Source organism: Heterocephalus glaber, unplaced genomic scaffold, assembly GCF_053883595.1.
Source record: "Heterocephalus glaber isolate CG9 unplaced genomic scaffold, H.glaber_assembly_v1.0 deba00001078, whole genome shotgun sequence".
In the NCBI taxonomy this organism is placed as follows: Eukaryota; Metazoa; Chordata; class Mammalia; order Rodentia; family Bathyergidae; genus Heterocephalus; species Heterocephalus glaber.
Window position 1 is genome coordinate 32,633 of NW_028258190.1, and position 14,326 is coordinate 46,958.

At 35.5% G+C, this 14,326-nt stretch overlaps 1 pseudogene; it reads left to right on the forward strand.

Annotated features, from left to right (window-relative positions):
• Window positions 1–308: 308 nt before the first annotated feature.
• On the forward strand, window positions 309–3,203 carry LOC147828436 (translationally-controlled tumor protein-like; annotated as a pseudogene).
• The last annotated feature ends 11,123 nt before the right edge of the window (window positions 3,204–14,326 follow it).

Sequence of the window (14,326 nt, forward strand, 5' to 3'; positions counted from 1 at the left end):
CTGATTCACGCAAGGTTCCTGAGGGAGAAAATTTATCCCTGTTCTATATTCCATTAGAATAACATGCAGCTTCACACATTCCAGTCTATACTGGATTTTACAAGGTGTAATCAACAAATATGATGAATTAAAAATTATTATTAACTTATATTTAAATAATATTATTTTTGAAATATTATCATATTAGCTTTTCCGCCCCCCCCCCCCCCCCCCCCCGGGCTCGTGTGCCGCTCCGGCTGCTCCGCGCTCGCTCTGCGCTCCGGGCTCCTGCTAAGCTAGCGCGGCCGCGGCTCCCTTCAGCCACTATCATGATTACCTTTCGGGACCTCATCAGCCATGATGAGAAGTTCTCCGACATTTACAAGATCCGGGAGATTGCGGGCGGACTGTGCCTGGAGGTGGAGGGCGAGATGGTCAGTAGAACAGAGGGTAACTGATGACTCACTCATTGGTGGAAATGCCTCCGCTGAAGGCTCGGAGGGCGAAGGTACCGAAAGCACGGTAGTCACTGGGCTGGATATTGTCGTGAACCCTCACCTGCAGGAAACCAGCTTCACAAAAGAGGCCTACAAGGAGTACATCAATGATTATATGAAATCAATGAAAGGCGAACCTGAAGAACAAAGACCAGAAAGGGTAAAGCCTTTTATGACAGGGGCTGCAGAACAAATCAAACACATCCTCGCTAATTTCAAAAACTATCAGTTCTTTATTGGTGCAAATATGAATCCAGATGGTGTGGTTGCTGTCCTGGACTACCGTGAGGATGGTCTGACCCCATTTATGATTTTCTTTAAGGATGGTTTAGAAATGGAAAAATGTTAATGGATTCCATGGTTACCTTGGATCAATAACTTGACATAACTGGCTGCTGCTTGTCATCCACACAACACCGGGATTTTAGACAAATGGGACTGATGTCATCTTGAACGCTTTGTTTATTTTGACCGTGCTTTATTTGGAGTGGAGGGATTGTTTTTTAGGGAAAAAAAACATGTCATGTAGGTAGTCTAAAAGTAAAGAGCATTTAAACTAAAAAATGTATATATTATACTATTAACTTCCAGAACTGCTTCAGAAAGTGGCAAGAACAATGGCCTAGTGTGTTCGAAGACAGGGGAGCATTTTGAGGAGAATTAATAGAATGTTTTTTACTGTAGTAATTTTAAATTTAAACATTCATCATATTTTTGATCATATCATTTAGATATTTACACTAGAGTTTTGCCCAATCTTTGATCAGTATTCATCCAATATTCATAAATGCTCAAATACTGCCTCATTCTATTTCAGGGGCAGTTTAGCATCTAAGACAATTGGGAAATTCAAAGTATATATTTTTTTCTACTCCATATCAATTCCATCCTACCAAAGGAAAGTAGGGATGCACAACATGGTCTTTACATACATGCATACCTTGGTATGGGATCCTATTTATGATTATTCCCCGGGTAGAAGGTAGGAGAGCTTGGAGAAGGCAAAGGTAGATTGTTCATGGTCTCCATCAAGAGATCTAAATCTATTGTGCCAGAACACTGCCATATATACGGGCTTGGTTTCAGAAGTTTAATTCAAGTAGGATTGCCTTTACTGTACTCCACTAGTCACAGAATTTTTATTCTTTTAATACTGGAAGATATATCATTCCTATTTCTAGGAATGTGAAAATCATATATAAACCTTCTATATATAAAAAATAGGTCCAAATTGTGATTTTATCTGCCTCAGTCTCTGGTCCTTGACAAAAATGTCAAGCTCAGCAAAGCATATTTAAAACCACATTGGTATATAGTAAATTCTTATACAAATGAACAAACATAAATCTTGTCAAAGCATTTTATTACTCTAATGGAAACCTTAGTAAATATATAAGTATTTTAAAGCTAGAAACACAAAAGGAATTAATGATGTTACCTAATATCTTCTTTTAAAATATTGTTAAAAAGTAAGAAATGTAAGCAACATTAATACTGTACTGGAAAAGAAAAACTATTACTAGCAGATAAAATGAAATACTTCCAAATGAAAAATAATGAATGGAATAACTTTTAGATCTGAATAGATCCAAGGTAAATATATACCGTAAATGTTAATGTTGGTCATTTCTGGGAAGAAAAGGGAGATGTTAGTGTTGGGTGATGAAGGTTGAGATTTACTTCTTAATAAATATATTTTGATATGTTCTTTGACTATTATTTGAACTTTTCTATATGTATGTATTTGTAATTTGGAAAACTAAATTTTATTAACTCTTTATAGGAAAATTCATTTTTAAATTTCAACACAGCACTATTTAAGATGCTCACTAATATGGGTTAGATATTTTGGCAAAACTTGGACCTATTATAATATAGTGTAAGAAATCACATTTTGTAATGTTTTTGAAACAATTCAAATCTCCTTCAGTGGGTATTAGTCAAGCAAATTTTGGAGCAAATATATCATGGAATGTTACATAGCAATAAAAAGAAACAAAATCTTGATACATGTAACAACTTGGATAAATCTCCAGGGAATTTTGTTGAGTGGGGGGAAAAAAGCCAGTCCTAAAAAGTTACATACTATATGCTTCCATTTTGAAGTGGAAATGAAATTTGAACATTTTGAAACATTTCCAAACAAAAAACAATTAGAAATAGAGAACATAATTGCAATCAGAAAGAGTTAGAGGTAGAAAGAGGAGGCAAGGGAGAGGTGGACGTGGTTATAAATGGACAACACAAGGATCTTTACAGTTAAAAGAACCGTTCTGTATCTTGACTGTGGTGGTGGCTATATAACCCTCCACATGTGATAAACTTATAGAGAGTTATGCACACACCCAAATAAGTACAAATAAAACCAGGGATATCTGAATAAAAGACCAGTGGATTTTATCAGTCATCAATGTCAGTACACTGTTTTTGGTACTATAGTTTTGCTAAATGTTACCATTAGTAGGACCTGGGCAAAAGTACATGGGATCTCTGTGTTCTTATCACTTTTATATGAAACTACAATTATCTCAATAAAAATTTCAATTAAAAAAGAACAGCTAAAAATTTTCCAGAAATTATGAAAAATACAATCCACGGGTTTAAGTAGCTCAGCTAATAATCCTCAAGCAAAATAGTAAAGGAAATCTGCAGTTAGAATGGTAAAACCAGCAATGTAGTCATCAAATTGCAGTTTCTCTTTCATTATGTTAGTAGAATTACCAGATAATGTGACTTCTCAACTCCTCAGCATTTTCCATTCTTTCTTACGGTAGGAATGACTTTGTGTCGAATTTCTTGCCAACATAATGTTTTCATCTGGGGACCTTAAAAACATACAAGCTATCTTCATTTTCTTTCCTTGTGGTGTAAATCAAAGCAAGACATGGTTTTGACTATGGGATGGGAGAGAAACAAGATGGAAAGAACCTGGGTTTCTGGTAAAGATTGTGGACCACATCCACCAAACAACAAGAATAGAAAGCCTATGTTTTAATCTGTCATTTTAAACTATGGTATTTTTGTTTTCCTTGTTGCACATCTATTTTTTCCCTGAACTTATACACCTAGACATATCAGAGTGTATCTTCAGAAAACCAAAAAGAGAAACACACTGCTTTAAAGGAACTACCCTGGCAGAAGCAGACTTTGAATATATTTTTAATGGACTAAAATAAAATAGGCACAAAATTAGTATTCTCTACTTGATGAAAAGATCCTTCAAACATGAAGGTGAAATAAGGAAATTATCATACTAAAATAGATATTGTCTTGAGCCAAACTTCACTAAAAGAGATGTACTTCATTCAAAAGCAAAGTGATCCTAGCTAAAAGGTTTGAGATGAGATGTAAGTTGAAACATTGTCTTAAGAGTAATGAAGTTTAATGGTAAAAAAAGATATAATTAAATTTTCATGTAAGCTAGAAGGAGAAATCAAATATTCTGTGCAGTTCAAGAAAAAAAGCAATGGGCCGAGGATGTAGCACAGCGGCACAGTGCCTGCCTGGCAAGCATGAGGTCCTGATTTCAATCCTCAGTACAAAAAAAAAAGCTTTGATTAACAAAGAAATTGATAAGTTTGCATATTATATGGAACACCATAGTTACTGCTAAAAGAATAAGGAACAGTGAGTACTAGTTGAGGAAGAAAAATAGAATTACTAGCAAGCACTTAGTATATCTAAAAGTAGATAAGAAAGTAAAGAAAAACAAGACAAGTGAAACAAAAAAAGCAAGATAATTGGTAGATATAATTTCTGAGTTATAATGTGAACAGATTAAATATTTTTAATTGTAGTTAAGCAATAAAGATTGGCTAAATTTAATAAATACAGCTGGGCACTAATATAATAAGCATATCTGAAACAAAAGGGTACAGAAAGATTGAGAAGAAAGAATGAAAACAAAAATTATTCAAATACTATATATAACCCCTCTCCATATGACCCAAATCTAAAATCTTTAAGGCAATAGAATTATTGAAATTAGAATGTTTTTGTCCAATGTTTTAAATGTTCAGTTCCTCATGCAATATCAGTTTCTTTTGTTTCTCTAAACCTCACTCTTATAAGAAAGTTTATTATATAAGCAATATATATTATTAAAGAAAAAATTGGAAAGTACTAATATCCTAATAGGATTTTTCTGTTACCCAAAAACACATAGAGAGAGTCAAATACTATGAATATATTTAGAAGTTTTGAAACAAATGGTACATGTATCACATACAAATATATATATGGAGTTACATCATAAAAGCAGTGCCAATGTGAACTTTTACTTTCTTGCTCATACCCTATTTTGGTCTCATTGCCTGTGTATGCCAAAATCCACATGTTGAAAAATAATCCCCAAGTATTAAGAGGTGAGGCCTTTGAGAGACAGTTAGGTATTGAGAGAAGAACTTGATGAATGGGATTAGTGCCCTTATAGAAGACTCCCAAGAGAGATGCCTTGTCCTTTCCACCATGTGAAGTTGCAGGGAAGTAACTATTGTGTGAATTAAGCAGTCCTCACCAGATGGCAGATCCTCTGGCACTTTGATCTTGGACTTCCCAGACTCCAGAACTGTGAGAAATAAATTCCTGTCCTTTATGAGCTACTCAGCTCATGGTATTTTGTGATAGGATCCTGAAAAGACTAAGATACACTCTTTCTATTATTATTAAAACTGTCAAAAATTTCATTGAATTAATAGAATGAACATTGTAACTTAAGCTTTGGGTAATCATTTTATACATGTGAGTTTTTTATGGGAAAAATGTTTACTGTGAACTATTTCAGAATTACCAAAAGGATAAAGAGTAATTAAATGATAGCATAATGAATACTTATTTATCCCTCATCAAGCTTAAGGCATAAAACAGTACCAATTACGGTTAAAATTATGTAATTTTCCTGGCTTATACCCTTCTTTTCTAGCATTTTTTCAAAGTTTACCACCATGTTGTATTTGGTATTTATCAATCCCACATTTTTCTGAATAGTTTTATTCTTTTTTTTTCATTAAGTTTATTGGTACATTTTAGGTATAAAATACAGTTACATTCATCATTAGGATCTTGTACCATTACATGAGTATCTTGGTTCTTATTTTTTCCCCATTCCCCTGCCCTCCCGTCACCCCTTCCATCCTTCCCTATTTACAAAGACTTTGTTTCCATTTTTTTCTTTTCTCATATTTTTTCTTTTCCTTTCTTTCCTTTCCCCATTCCTCCCACTTCCCCTATGCCTTTAGACCTTTTCTTCCTATTACACAATATCAATTATACATTTTTTAGTTACAATACCAAGACTTAGAGGACATTACCACAGATTTTACAGAATTTAAAAGTATATAGAAAGCATATTACAAAAATCTTTTTTGAAATAAATTTGACAACTTCCTTGAAATACCTTGGAAAACAAATTAATGAAACTGACTCTGGAAGAAATATAAAATTCGAATAGCACCTATTAAAGAAAGTATGTTCCTAGCTTGAAAACCTACCTACATGACAACAGCAGGCACATATACATTTTAACTGATAAATTATATCGAACATTTAAAACAGAAAACAGAAGGAACACTTCTCCCCTCATTTTAGGAAATCAACATTGTGGTAATACTAAAACTGGATAAAGATAATAGAAGAAAAAAGTATGAACATAGATGAAAATTTGTTTAACAAAACAAACTATTAGAAGTCAGATCTGGCAGGATGTAGAAAGTGGTTTTGTTATAGGGATGGCAGTGTTGGTTCAGCATTGGAAGATCCACCCCCATAAGTCATCATTTTAACAGAAGAAAGGAAAAAGCCATTTGATCCTATCAGTAGTTGCAGAAAAAGTATTGGACTAAATTCTACAGCGGTTCATGATAAAAGCTATGAGGAGACTAGAAGTAGAACAGAACCTTCTCAACAGATAAAAGACATGTAGTCCATACTTCTGGCAAAAAAAATGCCTTATATGAATGGAAAAGATACAATGCTTTCTCCTTAAGGTGGGGAACAAGGGCAGATATGCCTACTCTTATTTCTGTGAACAGTTTGTCTTATGTCGTCTGCACTCTCTCCTGTTTCTTCATTGACTCCGATCAGTCTTTTATTATTCTTCTTTGCATAGTCTAGCAGCTGCTGGATTGATTTCTCATGGTCCCTTACTATTTTAAAGAAATTTTTCTTTGCCTGGTCACTAATTGCAATCTTATCTTCTGTATCTGAAATTCTGTCCTCACATTGGCTCATTCTGCTGCGTAAACTTTCAATGGAGTTTTTAGATCTCCTGGAACTCTATTTGCATCTGTTTTATGGATTCCATTTGTTTCCTATGTTGGGATTCCATCATGTTCCTCAGCTCCTCTATTTTTTTTATCTATGTCCTCTCTAGATTTATTATGTCTTGCACTATGGGCACAATCTCTGCTGTTATCTGAGAAATTATTTCTGATTTCATTTTTTCCAGATCCTCTTTTGTTGCCAGTTCAGGGAGTCCAGGTAGTTGAGTTTCAGATTGTTCCATCTCGTTTCCCTTTGGGGTTGCCTTAGGTGATCTGGAAGTCTGGTTTTGAGACTTGTTTACCTGTCTTCTCATTTGAACAGATGCAGCTTGTTGTGCCTTTGTTGAGGCAACTTTTTGCTTACCCAGTGGTCTTCATTTCTCAGCAAGCCACCAATTCTCTGCTGCTCACCAGTACACTGATTTCTGGGTTCAGAATGGTGGCCTTCTGGATCCCTGAGCTGACCTGTTGTCTGGGTGAGCTTCTGGCTGGGGCCTGTGCACACTTGGGATGATATCTAGGTGAGCCTCTGGCTACTGCCCCTATGTAGCTGTTGTCTGGGTGGGCCTTTGGCTGAAGGCTGTGCACCCCAGTTCCTACTGTGTGAGCAAGCTTCTGGCTAGGGTCTTGTGCAATTACTGATGGTATCGGGGTGAACCTCTGACTGTTGCTTGTGTGCCTGTGCAGCTCTTTTCGAGGTCAGCCCTTGGCTTGGGCCAGTGTGCCCCAGCCTCTGGGGTCAGGGAGGAGCCCTGGCTGGGATCTGCTTGCAGCCACACAGCTCTGCTCTGGTCCACACCACTGCTCCTTCAACTAAGGTGGTCTGGTGTGCCTTTATTGCAGAGATTTTCTTCACTTTTCTGGTGGGCTTTTCATCGAGGAGCCTCAGAGAGGCCCTCTTTCTGTTGTTCACTTCTGTTCTACTTCTCAAGCTCAGAACAATGTCCTTTATGACCCCTGTAACTCTGAGATGTGGATCCAGGTAATGGCTTGGCACGGCCATGGGTGGGTGAGGTGGGGTGTTGTGTGGCTCACCTTCTTGGTGCTGGGGGCGCTCTGCTCCTCAGCACTCTGGGGTGGTGGTATGGCTGCCCGAGAGGCTCACCTCCTCGGTGCTGGGGAGGAGGGGGGGGCTCTACTCCAACTCTTTTTTTTTTTTTTTTTGTACCAATGATTGAACTTGGATCCTTGCTCTTACGGGGCAGGCGGCAGAACCACTTAGCTAAATCCCCAGCCCTAGTTTTATTAACTGTCTCTTAGAGGGGCAGGGATTTAGCTCAGTGGTGCTGCTGCCTGCCTCGCAAGTGCAAGGTCCTGAGTTTGATCCCCAGTACCAAATACAATCAACCAAACAAAAGACTATGCCTTAGAAATATGGTGGTATTTTGCATATTTTAGAACTTGCAGTAAATGGAATGAAAATGTATTTATTCTTTCTCAGTTCATCTTTTTTTTTTGCTCACTGTTGTATTTGAGATATAGTATTGAAGACGTAACTATTTCATCTTAAATGTTGAGTAATACTCCATGATCTTCCCTTTTTTTTTTTTTGGTACCGGAGATTGAACTCGGGTCCTTGTGCTTGTGCAGCAGGTGGTGAAACCACTGAGCTAAATCCCCGGCCCAATACTCCATGATCTTAATATACTACCTCAATTTAATAACCTATTCTTTTGTTGATAGCCATTTACGTTATCCAGAATGTTGCTCTTTCAGACAGTAACACTATAAATATTTTTTGCATATAGGCTTATGAGAGAATATCTGTAAGCTATGTGTTTATGAATGGAAATATTGATCAGAAGATATACATATTTTCATAGGGTATCACCAAAGCATTCTCCACAGTAATTGTAGCACTTTATATTCATCAGCATTTAAATGTTTATTTCTGCACACCCTCACTTTAGTATTGTCAGACATTTAAAGTTTTGTCATTATCATGGACATAAATTTATATCTGTGGCTTTTAGTTACCTTTATTTGATTACTCATAATATTGGTCATCTTATCACCTCATTGTTTTCCTTTCTTGAATTATCTTTCATTCCACATATAGTATTTAAACTGCATTTAGTTAGCAAATATTTATTGAATACTTTCTATATGCTGGATATTAGAAAGATTACTGTCTTTGCCCTAATGAAACTTATAAAGTGAATTTTTTGTTTTTCAGCTTAAAGGATTGAAATATAATTGAATGTTGTCTTTTAGACTAACTCAGTTTGATAAATATCAACATTTATTCAAATATCTCCTTTGGTTCCAGTCATCCAAAGAACTTCCATAGAATAATTTCAGACTGATATTAAAATTTTAAATATTGAATGCTGGTACTGAAAATGATGTTTGTCTAAGAAGATTTGATATCCCTGTTAGTACCCATGTAGATAAGCAGCTGGGTACTAAAGTCTGGATCTCAGAAGGAAATCCAGACTGTAAATTTTGGCAGTTATGTGTTCATAAATGGTATTTAAAGCTATGAGGCAGAATACTTATTGGAGTATATAGAAGGGAAAAGAGGGCCTGGGCTGAAACTTGGGTGTAGGTCAACATTTCCTAGTTGTGAATATTTGGAAAAGAGCAGTTGAAAAGATAAGACACACACACACACACACACACACACACACACACCACTTCAGTTGGTTGCATGTGAGGAAGTAAGAGGTACAGTCTCCTGACAGCCTCAAACACATGTATCCATGCTGTGAAGTGCCAGTGGTGGCCACATGGAAAAGACCAGAGAGTGCATTCTACAGAGATAAGAGAGTCTTCTGAATGGCAGGCAGCAAAAGTAAAAAAAGGAAGGCCTTGCCATACAACCCCAAGGAGCCAAGTTCTGCAAACAAAAAAATGAGCTTGGAAGTGGAGTCTTCCCTAGAACCTCCTGACAGTTTCAGACTCTGAACACTCTGAAATGGGACCCCCTCCATGATGTGCCAAAATTGTGACATACAAACTGTGAGCTAATGCATGAGTGTTGTTTTAAGCTGATAAGATTGTGGTGATTTGTTATACAGCAATAGAAAATTAATACAGTATAAAAAAGAAGTGCATATAAATTGACAAACACATAGATAAATCTAACCTTCTTTATAAAAATAAGTAACATTACCTAACTTGAGGCATCTTTTTAAAAAAGCAAAAGTAAAATTCAGATAAAAAATATGTAAGTGGGGCCGGAGATTTAGCTCAGTGGTGCTGCCATCTGCCTCACAAGCGCAAGGTCCTGAGTTCAATCCCTGGTACCAAAAAACCCCACAAAAAAACAATGTAAATTGAACCTAGGCTGCCTATAGTTAAAATATTTAAAATCTTTATGTTTGGGGAGCAGTAATTTGTAGGTGTGGTATCTCCTAAAATCTGAGGTGGTTCTTGGACAGATGACATAAGAGACTACAATTCCCTGCTTCTCATAAGGCTAGCTGTGGCCCTGTGTCTAGTTCTCATCAATAAGTAAGTTTGAGTCATACGTTGTTCAAAAGGAAATGGGTTATCCTGGACTCCTCTTCCTCCTTTCTGACATTTGGAAAATAACATGGACAACATAGTCACCCATTTTGACCATATAGATGCAGCCTGTAGATAGGATGAAAGAAAATCATCATCATCATCATCATCATTTGGGTCCCTGAATGACTAAGTAGAGCAGAGACATACCATAACATGAGTTAGAAATTTATTATTTAATCCTTTGTATTTTTAGATGTGTTTCTTAGAGTACTATAACCTTAACCGTAACTTTAACTCCTTGGAATTGGAATGACACAATCACAGAAACTTAAAATATAGGCCATTTGACTTAGAAAAATTTAGGACTTAGCAGTGAGGCAGTAGGTCTTATGTTGTTTGGGGTACAGAAGCAGCTGACTTCTCCAGGCTGTGAGGCTCAAATTTCTGAATTCTCTAGGCCCTTCCTTCTCTGTTTGCATACTGGCATATTTTTGCCTTAGCCCATCTTTTTCTTATAATACCTTGCTAAAAGCAACAAGAATAGCCAACATATATTCCTTTCCACTTTTAGGAATGTATGATAAAAAATAGGATGAGATAAGACTATGGCTCAAAAACTTTCCCTAAAGCCTCCTTAATGAAAAGAAGCCAATACCACTGAGCTAAATCTCCAGGGCAAATTCTTCTTCTTTTTTTTTTTGATACTGGGGATCGAACTCGGGACCTTGTGCTAGCGAGTCAGGCAGTGGAACCACTGAGCTAAATCCCTGGTCCCTCATTACTTTTCTACTCCCAACACATTCTTAGTTTCCTCCTAGACACCTAGGTGATACAAAAAGGCAAGAAATTTGTTCAGAGTCTTCCAGCATGAAGAGATTGCCCCATTGCATATCATTTGTCTACACCTTGCCCGGTACCATTCTGTACAGAAAAACATAACAGCGAGAGCTTGCACTTTTCTTTTTCTTTGCACATGCATCCTATTGATTTTGTTTTTCTGGGAAAGTGAAACAATCTAGTGCCCTCCTCAAGAAACTGGATACCCCAAAGCAATCAGAAAGAAGGAAATGATAAAGATAAGACCAGAAATTAATGAAATTGAAAACAGAAAATAATCAAGGAAAATCAATAAAACCAAAGAAGACACAGATTACTGAAACTAGAAATGAAATAAAGAATATCACCGCAGAGCCCGCAGACTTTACCCTGACAGTTACTTCATGGAATTTTCTCCTTTTCACATTCTAGCAAACAGATTGAAATTGATTAGATGTATCACATTAGGTTGTTATTTAGCCTTCAGAAATTAATGTAAGTAGGTCAAAAATTTCTCTTCTATCTTACATGAGTATTAAATATATTAATATGTTAAATAAAATATATATAAACTAGACTAGGAACCATAAGTAGATATACAAATATAGACTATAAATATTTCAATGAAATATGAATAATGTTAGTCCTTAGGCATTGGTATATGCAAATTCAATATATGTGACTTGATCTATGAATAGATGATGATTTGATCGCTAATATCCAAATATTAATGTGAAAATGTAATGACAGTTTGGGAACTGGTATTTCTCTCTTTGATAGATGTGTGGTTTCTCCAGTATACATCAATAGGAAACTCAGCATTGGTATAGATACTCACAGATTTAGGGGATTGTTAGAAAATTCAATTAGTTCTGAGACACTTTGGGAAATTCTAATTTTGCTATAGTAGTCTAATTATAATAGTAAGCACCCTGAAGAGTGAGGGAGAGGGAGAGAATGTATGTACGTTTGCATAAAATGGTGATATCTGACAGCATCATATTGGAATATGGCCTATTTGTATAACTTCTGACTATTCTAGAAACATAGCAGCCTCTGGAGATTAAATATAATTTTTATTTTTTATATCAATCTTACAAATTTACTACATTTCTTTCTATATATTATTATTATTATTATTATTATTATTATTATTATTATTATTTTGGTACCGGGGATCGAACTCGGGACCTTGCGCTTGCTTGCAAGGCAGGCAATGGAACCACTGACCTAAATCCCCACCCCCTTTCTATCTATCATTAATGGAACCTCTGCTTACAATGGGAAATGGAAGCTGATTGCTCATGTAGCAGAAATGGACTACATTCTATCACTTAGCTGTATCAGAGACCTAAGCAAAACAAGACGGTTTCTTGATAGTGAATTCAAAAAGAAAGCTCTTAAAGGTTTCCACCAGAATCTCAAGATGCCCTTCTCAGTAAAATATACCAAATGTTGTGCTAACCTAATTCCCCAGTGAGTATTCAGTTTAGCCTACCAGCTGCTTGAATCTATCACTAGCTACATGTTTTACTTTAAATAGAGATACTCATTTTTATAAAGAAGTAAATTGGTTTATTTATTACTGGTTTTGCTTGCCTCATTTATTGGGACTGTCACAGCTGGAGAATGCAGCTGCTTATTTTTGCTTGTATTAAAATCAAAGATTAATCATAGGAGAAATATATTAAAGAACAAAATAGTTTATTCAATTTTTAAAATAGGCTGTCAGCAACTTTGAAATGCCTAATTTTCAAAAAATGAATGTATAACTAAAACTAAGACATATCAATTAATTATTCTAAAAATTTTGAAATATTTTGAAACATTTGTTTCTTGGTCAAAGACTGTCTTATTTCAAACTTTTAAAGAAGACTTAAGTATGCAAATTTTGGGATTCTTTATGTAGTTATCTACAAAAGATGATCACATATAAAATTTGAACATATTTAATTGCATCAGATCCTGGCTTATATTAGAAACAGGAAATTTGAACAAGTTTGAAATGCAAAAATGTGAGCTATTTAAACATTATTCTCAAGTAAATAGCAAACTAGTAAAGTACACATTTGTTTTGTTTTGTTTGTTTATATGAACATGTCTTGTTAGTTGTTTTCTGAGGTCTGGTAATTCATATTTGGTAGGCTCACCCTCAGAAGGAATTCATGTGCACGATGTAGAGTGTATGCAGTATTGTCTCTTTCCATGAGCAAGGGTAACAGGCTGGATTCATTCTCTCACTTATACAAAAACTAAATCAAAAGGCAGACAAAAATATAGAAAATATTTTTTCCCCAGAATTAAACAGATATTAATTTAAGTCTGCAAACCTTTGAAAGAAAGAAAAACAAACAAGACCAGTCCTATGAACTTCCTAGATTATTACCTGGAAATTGTTTTCTCTCTGTAATTTAAGAAAGAGAGCCCAAACAAACCTTGACACATCACTTAGTTCAGAAACCAGGGTAGAGTTCTGAGTGCCAGAGTCAGAGCCCCGGAATGGGGAGAAGGGGTTGTGGAAAGAGAGTCTGAAGATCCAAAGAGAGATTCCCTTGAAACTTTGCCTTGGCATTGATCTGCAAATACATGAAAGAAAACTACCCAAAGGAAGACAAACAGAAAGACTACAGGAAAACAGTAGTTCAAATATATTCCAAATTTCATACACAAAGAATACTTGTGCTTTGTCCAAGTAGACTATATGGACATTGTCATACACAAAACAATGGGGGAGAATTCTTAGGAAGTTACTGCCTTGGTAAAGGCTTGTTTTCCCTGCACTAAAGTTGCTTTCATGTTTACTAACAAAATTTAAAGACAAGTCTAAAATGGAAAATCCTGATTCTAATTAACTGTACCCAAACCTACACTACTTAAAAGATTATAAAATAAAATTCAGTAATCATCAATATAAAATTCATAATATCCAATATCCAAAGGAAAAACTCCCAGACAAATAACGAAACAGTTAAACATAACACATACTCAGGAGAAAAAGTACTAAATTGAAAAAGAACCAGAGATAACATAGGTGATATAATTAGCATACAAATACTTTAAAATTGCTGCTACAAAATGTGCTCAATATGTTGAGGAAAATTTTAAAAAAACATAATTATCATGTTGTATTTTTTTTTTTTTTGGTACCAGAGATCAAACTCAGGTCCTTGTGCTTGTGAGGCAGGCAGTGGAACCACTGAGCTAAATCCCCAGCCCAAAACATAATTATCATGAAGAAAGAAAAGGAAGGTACATAGGAATGATAAAAATGCAATACAACAAAGAAGAATTTTAGTTAACTTGAATACATAGCAATAGAAA